The sequence below is a fragment of the Gracilinanus agilis genome, chromosome 3 (assembly GCF_016433145.1).
Source record: "Gracilinanus agilis isolate LMUSP501 chromosome 3, AgileGrace, whole genome shotgun sequence".
NCBI lineage: Eukaryota > Metazoa > Chordata > Mammalia > Didelphimorphia > Didelphidae > Gracilinanus > Gracilinanus agilis.
This window is the reverse complement of record NC_058132.1, coordinates 366,979,150-366,991,468: the sequence shown is the minus strand read 5'-3', so window position 1 is coordinate 366,991,468 and position 12,319 is coordinate 366,979,150.

Below are 12,319 nucleotides of genomic sequence, written 5' to 3'. Positions count from 1 at the left end.
GTCTTCCGACTTTCCTCCTCTCTGAAGGGTTCCAGCACAATGCTTGTCTGGCTACGTTGTCTTCCGGTTTTCGTAGCGTATGTCCTATCCATCTCCACTTACGTTTCTTTATGTCCTGACTAATGGGATACTGGATTGTTCTTTCCCAGAGACTAGCATTGGAGATCTTTTCAGGCCATCTGATGTTCAAGATGTAGCGTAGACATCTATTAACAAAGACCTGGAATTTATTGGTGTTAGCGCTCATCACTCTCCAGCTTTCTGATCCATATAGGATGACAGCCTTTACATTGGTATTGAAGATTCGGAGCTTAGTGACGAGGGACAGTGCTTTGGAGATCCAGACAGACCACAGGGTGTTAAATGCCTGCCTGGCTTTGTTGATTCGGTTTCTGATTTCCTCATCTGCTCCGCCGTCCTTGCTGACTATGCTACCCAAATAGGTGAAGTGGTTCGTCTCCTTGATGTTTTCTCCCTGTAGTTGGATTGGCAGGTCCTGTCTGCTATTGACTGTGATCACCTTGGTCTTCTTCTTGTTGATCTTCAGACCTGTCTTCTCCACTTCTTCAGAGAGTAGTTCAAGTTTGGCTTGCGCATCCTGCTGCTTGTGAGAAAGGAGACAGATGTAATCTGCAAAGTCAAGGTCCTCAAGCTGTTTGGTATGAGTCCATTGAATGCCCGAATTGTTGTCCTTGGTAATTCTTCTCATGATCCAATCTATGATTATCAAGAAGATAAGGGGCGAAAGCATGCAGCCTTGCTTCTCTCTGGTCTTCACTGTGAAGGGAGCCGTCAGTTTCCCATTATGGATGACCTGGCAGGTAAAGTCTTCGTATAACGGCTGGATGATGTTGATGAGCTTCGGGGGAATCCCGTAATGCTGCATCAATCTCCAGATGATGTTCCTATCTACGCTGTCAAATGCCTTCTCAAAATCCATGAAAGTCATGTAGAGGGGGGACTGCCATTAGATGGACTGTTCGATGATGATTCTTAGGGTGACAATATGGTTGGTGCACGATCTGTGCTGACGAAACCCTGCTTGTTCTATTCTCAGCTTCTTGTCCAAGGCCTCCTTCAGTCTTTCTAAGATTACTCTGGTCAGGATTTTGCTGGGAGCAGATAGAAGCATGATTCCTCGCCAGTTGCTGCATTGGGATAGGTCACCTTTCTTGGGTAGCTTCACTAGGTAGCCTAGTTTCCAGTCTGTCGGGACTTGTTCCTGTTCCCAGATCTTCTGCAGGAGGGGTTGTAGCATCTCCGCTGACATTTCTGGGTCTGCCTTGAGTGCCTCAGGGGGGATGCCGTCTGGACCTGCAGCCTTACCATTTTTCATGGTCTTGATGGCTTTGATGATCTCAACTTTGGTAGGTGGGCCCGTGTTCGCCTGAAGCAGTTCGGTGGCTGGTGGTATGTCCGGAACAGTTGGTGGAGGCGGTCAGTTCAGGATTTCTTCGAAATGCTCTGCCCATCGGGCTCTCTGCCCTGCATCACTTGTTATTGTCTTGCCAGTCTTGTCCTTCACTGGCTTGCTAGGGTTGTAATTCTTTCCCGATAGAGTTCTTGTTATTTCGTATAGCCTCTTCATGTTCCCCTGCCCAGCTGCTGTTTCTGCTTCTTCGGTCATATCGTGAATGAACCGTCTCTTGTCATATCTTGTGCTCTTCTTGACTTGACGGTTAATTTCCCAGTACTGTGTTCGAAGTTCTTCTTTCTCCTGTTGATCTTGGCACTGGCTGATCTTCTGTTTCAAATCTCTTCTCTGTTGTATCTTGGCCCATATCTTTTGTGTTAACCATTCCTTGCGTTTTCTCTCTCTCTTTCTCAGGACTTCTGCGCAGGTGGTCTTCCAGGTCTACTGGAGTTTGGTCCAGTGGTTTTCAACTGTCTCTCCCATGAGTCCTGTCAAGGCCCCGAACCTGTTCTTGATTTCGCAATTGAATGCTTCTTTTTCCTCTCTGGTCTTTAGATCTTGCACGTTGTACTTGTGGTGTAATCTGCCTGAAAGGTCGTTGAATGATTTCAACTTGGTTCTAAAAGTTGCCACCAGGAGTTGGTGATCCGAGGCCACATCTGCACCACGTCTTGCTCTAACATCTATAAGGCTTCTTCTCCACTTGCGGGAAACTGTGATGTGATCTATCTGATTTTCCGTCCTTCCATCAGGTGAAGTCCAGGTTGACTTATGAATTTTCTTGTGTGGGAATATAGTACCCCCAATAACAAGATCGTTGAAGGCGCAGAAATACGTAAAGAGCTCTCCATTTTCGTTACAGGTGCCTACTCCATGCCTTCCCATGATGAATTCCTTTCCTGTGTTGTCTTCTCCTACCTTTGCATTCAAGTCTCCCATAACGATCTTCAGGTCTCTTCTTGGTGTGCCATCAAGTAGTGCCTGTAGGGAGCTGTAAAACTCTTCTTTTTCCTCTTCCTCTGCCTCATTGGTGGGTGCATAGCATTGGATGATGGTGGAAAAATCGTTCAGGTAGTAAATGAGATGAAAAGATACGACATCAGGGTCCTCGGTTTATGCGAGACCAGATGGAATGGAAGTGGCCAGACCCGTCTGATATCAGGCAAAACCATCATTTACTCTGGCCATGAAGACCCGGACCATTTCCACACCCAGGGAGTAGCGCTGCTCATACATATATATATATATATATATATATAATGAATGCTTTTTGAAAAGAAAAATGAGGCAAAAGATGGAACTAGGTTTCTAAATGAAATAACTCAGTACTTTTATTAGCATTTTCCCCTACCCCCAAATATTCTCATTTTTTCTCATTGTACACTGTCTCTAACTATCTTCCAGTCTTTTTTACCTCAAACTGTCTGAAATTACAAATGAAAGAAAACATTAGAAACTGTGTAAGTGAAATGCAATGAGCTATACAAAAGTTTAAATATTCCATTTCTGCCCGTAATGATATGAAAAACATGGCATCCAAGTACTGGAGAGAGGAAAATCTTTCTTTTCCATGACCTAAATGTTGTCTATTCTATACATGTTTATACATAGATTAATGAGGTCATACGCTAAATATAGATCATTTCTTTCTGGAGAATACGAGGTCAGCTACTACTAGAAAGATGGAATTATTAGTTGTGCCCTACCTCAATACCCTAAAAATCTGGGATGAAACATCAGGTGAGAAACTTATTGAGGTATATATGACTGAGATGTTGTAGTGCCACAAAGAGCAGAGCCTTATTTATAAGAAATTGGGCCATTCTATTTCCTTGAATAAAGCTAGGAAGGGAAAGATGTCAAGGAACTTAATGTGGATTCTTCATGATTTATTGAATTAAATTATATTACTTCTTTGTACTATTCTCCCATTGAGAAAAGATGGAGTTTAATAATTATTTCCAATGCTCTTGTATTATGGTTTAAATGTATTTAAATATGATTTATCAACAAATTAATGCTAACTTAACGGAGAAAATATGGTGAGTTGAAAGGGAGCTTAAAGGTCATTTAGGCTAACTTGTTTTATATAAGAGAATACTGAGATTCAGATGTGTTAAACAATTTGTAAAGTTTGGCAGAAAAAGAGAGGATTTGATTCTAATTTGACTTCAAATCAATTGATCTTACCATGGAAACATAATCTGCCTAAGCTGCATTCTTGGCTCCCAAAACATATTCTATTTCCACTCGCTGTACAAAAAATGTTCCCTAATTGATGAGAAAATATTTTATTTAAAAGAATCATAAGATTGTATAATTGGAAAGTGACCTCAAACATCTTCCAGTCTTATGGTTATCAAAGCACGAATCCTCAATATTATCCCCAAAAGGGGTTATCTAGCCCTCTGGTAAAAGACATTCAGCAACAGTGTAATTGCTGCCTGAGTCAGCTCATTTCATTTTTGAAGAGCTTTAATTCTTTTGAAGTTTTTCTTTCAATTCTGCCAAAATCTGCCACCCTACAATTTTAATTCAGTGATCTTAATTCTTTCCACTGGGGCCAAGCAGAAAAAGTTCATCTCCTCTGTATATGAAAGACGTTCCAGTTTTAAAGATGCTAACTGCAGCGCTACTGCCAGATAATAATCATTATTTGTCTTCCAGACTAATCAAACAATCTCTATTTTTTAAAGTTAATCTTTATTCATAAGGGGTTTGAGTTGTCCTCCTCTGCACTTACTTCAACTTTTCAACCCTTCCTAAAAGGTAGTATACAAAAAAACAAAACAAAACAATAATTCATCTGTATTTTAGTCAGAGCAGAAGACAGCATATTTTATCCATCTTTCTTCTTGACCCTATGTTTATATCAATGTTTTTTTCTAAGAGTTTGTTACTCTTTGTAACTGCTATACCATACATTTGAATAAAGTTTATTGAAGGAAATTTTTTGTATGTTATTGCCTCATAGAGAACAAATATAAATGCCTGTTGGTGATCATTGATTGTCAAACTAAATTCTGGAATTTGATTTGATTGGTACATGAAATTTTTTTTGCCCATATCACTCTCATTATGTATTTGTGATTTTTTAACTCAAGAGTAAACATTAAATCATTTGAAAGAAATTTTATCATATTTGTTTCAGCCATAGCTCTTTATTAAATGGAGTTTTTATTGCAGTATGATTTGAAAAGAGTGTACTTAATGTTTTTGATTTTCTACACTTAGTTTTGAGATTTTTATATCATAAAACATGGTCAATTTTTGTGAAGGCACCATGCACAATTTAGGGAAAAAAGTATAGTCCTTTCTATTCCCATTCAATTTTCTTTAGTGTTCTATTATTTCTAATGTCTGTAAAATTCTATTTAATCATCTTGACTTCTTTCTTATTTATTTTATGGTTACATTTATTTAGCTCTGAAAATTGAAGTTACTTAATAGTATAATTTTGCTGTCTATTTCCTCCTGTAATTCATTTAAGTATTTTTTAAGAATATGGATATTCTTCAATTTAGTGCATATATGTTTATAACTGATATTACTTCATTGTCTGTAGTTCTTTTTAGCAAGATGTAGTTTCCCTGCCAGTACCTTCAATTGAACACTAGTCCTAGAATCAGGAAGACCTGACTTCAAATTTGGTCTCAAGACACTTACTAGCTGGGTGAACCTGTGAATCCCTAATTTCCTTATCAGTAAAATGAACTAGGGAAGAAAATAGGAAGCCAATTGAGGATCTTTGCAAGAAAACCACAAATGGAGTCAAAAAGAGTCAGACATACCTGTAATGACTAAATTTTTGCTTTTGCCATGTCTGAAATCATGATTCCTACCCATGCCTATTTTATATCAGTTCATATAAAATAGATTCTGTCCCAGCTTAATTTTATTCTCTGTTATTTCTTAGGTTCAATTATGTTTCTGGTAAACAATATATTGTTGGATGTTGGTGCCTATCTGCTACTTTTTTGGGTGGGGAAAGCTTATCCTATTCAAAGTTATGATTACTAATAGTATTTTCCGCCATTTGGTTTTCTTCAACTTATCTTCTTTCTTTTTTTATACTGTCCATCTTCTTGTGTCTGATTTGCTTCTTGACCATTGCCTTTGTTTAACACTTTCACTGCACCACCCCCTTTTCTTATTCTCTTTCTCTCTCCTCTTGGGTAAGATAGAGATTCCTTTTACCAAATGAGTATGTTTGTTTCTTTATGCACATATTAAATGTATATATGCATATATGTATATGTGTATGTATGCATATACATGTTTGTAGATATGTATATGTATATATACACATGTACATATACACATACTATAACTATATCTATATCTATATCTATATCTATCTATAATGTGTGTATACTCCCTCCTTGAATCAGTTTAGATGTGAACAAGGTTTAAATTTTGACCCCTCTCCACTATTTTCCTCTCCATTGTAAAAGCTCATTCTTATATGCCTCTTTAAATTGTGCGCCCCCATTTTTCATCTCATTTCTTCTTATTTCCAGGATAACCCTTTTCCTCATTTATTATTTTTCAGCCTTCCAACATATTTGACTACTCTCACACATACTTTCTATGTACATGCTTTCTAACTTTCCTAATGTTAAAGTTCTTAGAAAGTACATGTATCATATTCCCATATATATAAAGGTAAACAATTTAACATTATTGACATTACATTGATGTTTAAATTTTCTTCCAAAAATCAAAGAAATATCTGAACATTAGTCCTAAATTTATATAACTAGTCTTACCAATAGGCAAATATTAAGTTACTTTTCTTAGAGGTAGCTAATGATCTGCCCACCAGAAAGAAAGAAAAGGACAGAAAAAGTAGAACCCAGACACAAACTAAGAACTCATTCCCAAATTTCACAGGGAAAGAAAAAGGGTCTATCCTTTCCCATTCAAGTTAATGGAGCTGAAAAATGATAACCATCTTCTCTTGATGGACTTCTTTATTTTAATCTGAAAATTGGAAAAAAATGTAAAATCATCAGGCTATAAATCAGTTATGAAACCCATTCCAATGAAATTTGCTCATTCCTTTAATATTATTCATTTCTGTATGTTAAGATCTCCAGATCCATTTCTCATAGCCCAAACACCTGTTACATTTTGGCAGCAAAGAATAAGACAAAGATTTGCCAAGTGATAGGAGAAGCTGTGCCTATCCCAATGTCATTATGGCTATGGCTCTTCTGAAAAATGTGTGCATTCACACTAGGAAATCTGTTATGGGGGAAAAATTGTGATAGAGCATGTGGTAAAGTAAAATGTAGAGCAAGACCCAAGGCTGTCCCAGTAGGAAGTTAGGATGAAACCTACCTAGTGGAATAAAGGGGTAGAGGAATCCATTCAATGAATCAACTCTGAGGTTATCAAGTAAGCAAAACAATAGAAAAACATAGGATAGATAAGCAAAGTCTAAGGGAACATATATTTTGATTGATTCACCAGTTTCCATACTGGTTACCTTTTTATACTGGAAAAATTATAACAACCTAATTCATCATTCAATGTTTCATGACATTCAGGAGCAGCTAGCACAGTAATAAATACTGATTATTAACTTATTAAATATAATCTCATGGTGGTATAGACAGAGTATTAGTGAATATCATTACTATATTGCTCCCCATCAGTGTCAACCGTGAATTATGGAACCCAAGGGGCAGCTGATAAGGGAAACAAGTGTCTCAATTATAAAAAAACAAAACCAAAAACAAAAAACTTGGGAACTATATAATGAATGTAAGTGACTATTCTATGGTTACATTTATACAAGAGGGAATCAATGATTACATGTGCTGTGAATTAGTACATATTAGTTTCTATATTCAAGGGGAAGTTAAAAAAAGCCTAGGGAACACTGGTCTCCAGTTTATATTGGGCAATTCATAGAATATTCCATTTTGTGTCTGTAATTTCCGAGTTCAAATCCTACTTAAGATAATTACTATTTCCCTGATCCTGACCAAATTATTTATTTCTCTCAAGATTAATTTCATCATGTGTAAAATGGAGATAAAATAGCACCTATTGCACAGAGTTATGATGATCAACATGTTAAGATATAATGTTCTTTGCAAACCTTAAAGCACCATGAAAATCCTAACCATTATTATAATTATTAGTACTATAAAGGAGAATGAAACACATGGCACAGTAGAAAGATATCTGGGTTTTAAGTAAAATAAATTTGGGTCCAAATCTATCTCTGTTCTGTACTACATATATCCATGTGAGGAAAACATGAACCCTTCAGACTTCAGTTCCTTGGTCATGAGAAGATTGCTTCACCTAGCCTATCCAATATCCTCCCAGTCTTAAGTAGAGTAATACATATTAAAATTGGGTAGGAGGAGGAGAAGAGTGGGTGGAGAAAGTGAGACAGGGCAACAGATAGAGAGGAATCTAAACCAAGGGCATATGGATGAAAAATTGTAGGGTTTCTACCCTTCCATGTATGATCCTATGGGGGAAAGCAAAGAAATAGATTTCAAAGCACATGTAGCTGTCTAAGAAATATAAGGCAAACTTGGATCATCTGACAAGAAAGAAAATTCTTAGACTTCAGAAAAGAAGAGCAAGAATGCATCTAGTTTTCTGTGGAGATTTATTTATCATCTCCATATAATCTGATAAGAATGGCTTAGTTGATAAGAAAATAATGGGATATGGGAGACAATATTGAATGTTAATTCATAGCTGCTTCTCCGAAGTGCCATTGAGACACAACTTTATTATATATATATATATAATACTTCTCTGAATTCTTTGGCCTTGAATGTCTAAAACCACTCCCTGAGACCCAGCAGCTGCATTCCTGACTAAAGGGGAGAATGTTAACCTCTCTGCTGATGTTTTGCTAAGATCTTAAAGCTTTTAAATAAGGCCACAATACTTTTCAACAAGAAATCACAAGGATCACAAAAGGAGTCAAAAGAGGAGTCTCAGATTTTTATCAATTTGAGACTGTTTCTCTTACTGACTTCCCACAGTTTTGTTCTAAAAAAGAAGCTTCCTAGCCTGGAAGCATGCAATATTATGCTGAAAAATAAAATCATCTCCAAAGGAATAATCATGTTATTGATTATGTTAGTATGTTTGTATTCATCTTTGTGTTCCTCAAGGCCTAAGCAAAACTTTGTGTCAAGACCTCCTTCTTTTTCTATTCTGAACATCTAAAAACCCCTCAATATTATCCTGCCTTCAATTCTTTTTTTATATTTACAAAATAGTTGTTTTTTAACCACTTATAAATATTCATTTTTAACATGGTTATATGATTCATGCTCCTACATTCCCCTTCACCCCCCGCACTCTCCCCACCCATGGCCAACGCACATTTCCACTGGTTTTAACATGTGTCATTGACCAAGACCTATTTTCAAATTGTTGTTAGTTGCATTGGTGTGGTAGTTTTGAGTCTACATCCCCAATCATGTCCACCTCAACCCATGCGTTCAAGCAGTTGTTTTTCTTATATATTTCCTCTCCTGCAGTCCTTCCTCTGAATGTGGGTAGTGTTCTTTACCATAAATCTCTCAGAACTCTCCTGTGTCATTGCATTTCTGCTGGTACAGCAGTCCATTACATTCGATTTTACCATAGTATATCAGTCTCTGTGTACAATGTTCTTCCGGGTCTGCTCCTTTCACTCTGCTTCAATTCCTGGAGGTCTTTCCAGATCACATGGAATTCCTCCAGTATATTATTCCTTTGAGCACAATAGTATTCCATCACCAGCATATACCACAATTTGTTCAGCTATTGCCCAATTGAAGGACATACCCTCTTTTCCAGTTTTTTGCCACCACAAAAAGCAAGCTATAAATATTTTCATACAAGTCTGTTTATCTATGATTTCATGGGGGTACAGACCCAACAATGGTATGGCTGGATCAAAGGTCAGGCAATCTTTTATGCCCCTTTGACCATAGTTCCAAATTGCCAGCCAGAATGGTTGGATCAGTTCACAACTCCACCAGCAATGCATTAATGTCCCAATTTTGCCACATCCCCTACAGCATTCATTACACTCCCCTTCTTTAATTTTAGCTAATCTGCTGGGAGTGAGGTGATACCTCAGAATTGTTTTGATTTGTATTTCTCTTACTATTAGAGATTTAGAACACTTTCGCATGTGCTTATTGATACTTTTGATTTCTTTATCTGAAAATTGTCTATTCGTGTCTCTTGCCCATTTATCAATTGAGGAATGGCTTGGTTTTTTATACAATTGATTTAACTCCTTGTATATTTGAGTAATTAGACGCCAGTCAGAGTTTATTGTTATAAAGATTTTTTCCCAATTTGTTGTTTCCCTTCTGATTTTGACTACATTGTTTTTGTTTGTACAAAAGCTTTTTAGTTTAATATAATCAAAACCATTTAATTTACATTTTGTAATTGTCTCTAACTCTTGCTTGGTTTTAAAATCTTTCCTTTCCCAGAGATCTAACAAGTATACTATTCTGTGTTCACTTAACTCATTTATAGTTTCCCTCTTTATATTCAAGTCATTCACCCATTCTGAATTTATCTTGGTGTAGGGTGTAAGATGTTGATCTAAACCTAATCTCTCCCATATAGTTTTCTAAATTTCCCAGCAGTTTTTGACAAATAATGGATTCATGTCCCAAAAGTTGGGCTCTTTGGGTTTATCATACACTGTCTTGCTGATGTCATTTACCCCAAGTCTATTCCACTGATCCTCCCTTCTGTCTCTTAGCCAGTACCATATTGTTTTGATGACTGCTGCTTTATAGTATAGTTTAATATCTGGTACTGCGAGGCCCCCTTCCTTCACATTTTTTTTTCATTATTTCCCTTGATATTCTTGAACTTTTGTTATTCCAAATGAATTTTGTTATATGTTTTTCTAATTCAGTAAATTAAGTTTTTTGGTAGTTTGATAGGTATGGCCCTAAATAGGTAAATTAATTTGGGTAGAATGGTCATTTTTATTATGTTAGCTCATCCTACCAATGAGCAATCAATGTTTTTCCAATTGTTTAGATCCAGTTTTATTTGTTTGGAAAGTGTTTTGTAGTTGTTTTCTTATAATTGCTGTGTTTCTTTTGGTAGATAGATTCCCAAATATTTTATATTGTCTAGGGTCATTTTAAATGGTGTTTCTATTTCTACCGCTTGCTGCTCTAATGTGTTGGAAATGTATAGAAATGCTGATGATTTATGTGCATTTATTTTGTATCCTGCAACTTTGCTAAAGTTGTTGATTATTTCTACAATCTTCTTAGTTGATTCTCTAGGATTTTTTAAGTAGACCATCATATCATCTACAAAGAGTGATAGCTTAGTCTCCTCATTGTCTATTTTGATACCTTCAATTTCTTTTTCTTCTCTAATTGCTACTGCTAGTGTTTCTAGTACTATGTTGAATAATAGAGGTGATAATGGGCATCCTTGTTTTACTTCTGATCTTATTGGGAAGGCTTCTAATTTTTCTCCATTGCATATGATGATTGCTGATGGTTTTAGGTATATACTGTTTATTATTTTTAGGAAAGGTCCTTCTATTTCGATACTTTTCTATGTTTTTAATAGGAATGGATGCTGTATTTTGTCAAAGGCTTTTTCAGCATCTATTGAGATAATCATGTGATTTTTGTTTGTTAGACTGTTGATATGGTCAATTATGTAGATGGTTTTCCTAATGTTGAACCATCCTTGCATTCCTGGTATAACTCCCACCTGATCATGGTGGATGATCTTCTTAATTACTTGCTGGAGTCTCTTTGCTAATATTCTATTTAAGATTTTTGCATCTATGTTCATTAGGGAGATTGGTCTATAGTTTTCTTTCTCTGTTTTTGATCTCCCTGGCTTTGGAATCAGTACCATATTTGTGTCATAAAAGGAATTTGGTAGGACTCCTTCTTTGCTAATCATATCAAATAATTTGTGTAGTATTTGGGATTAGTTGCTCTTTGAATGTCTGATAGAATTCCCTTGTGAATCCATCAGGTCCTGGCGATTTTTTCTTAGGGAGTTCTTTGATGGCTTGTTCAATTTCTTTTTCTGATATGGGATTATTTAGGTATTCTATTTCTTCTGCTGTTAATCTAGGCAATTTATATTTTTGTAAATATTCATCCATATCTCCTAGGTTGTTATATTTATTGCCACATAATTGGGTGAAATAGTTAAAATTCTGCCTTTTTAACTGTTATTTTCTTGCCTGATTTCCTTTTGAGCTATTTCCCATTTCTCTAGCCAAATCTTTTCCAACTTTCTTGTCATCTCAGATTTGAACTCTTCAAGAGCTTGTTACCAGTTTTCATTATTTTGGGAGGGTTCAGATGTGATTGTTTGTTTGTTCTCCTCTTCTGTTTGCTCTGTTGTCTGGATTTTCTCTGTGTAAAAATTGTCGAGTGTTAAAGATTTCTTCTTATTGTAGTTAATCTTTCTCTTCTGAGCTTCCTGAATCTGGGTTGCCACTTTTAGCCCAGCACCTTCTCAGCTTTATCCTCAGGCTCAGGGTCCATCTACGCTCTTTAGCCTCCTGAGGTCCCAGGTCTGGTTGTTCTCAAGGTCAAGCCTCCTGGTGGTCCGCCTTGCTTGATCCTCTCCCGGAGGCTCCTTACAAGTCTCAGTTGTCTGCTTCCACAGTCGTGTACCTGTCTGCACTGGCTCCCAACTCAAGGTTTCAGAGCCTTTGCTTGCGCCTGTGTCCGCCTCCACCCCAGCCTGAGCTCAGTGTCTACTATCAAAGTCTGTGTGTGTTCTTTAGCCTTTTGGGGTCTTCTCTTCCAAAATCTTTTTCTAAGCTCCCCTTTTTTCCCTCTCTACAATCTTTAAGAGATTGTGAAAGCTCCCATTGATTCAATTATTATCTCTAAGCATATGACTGTTAAATAACTC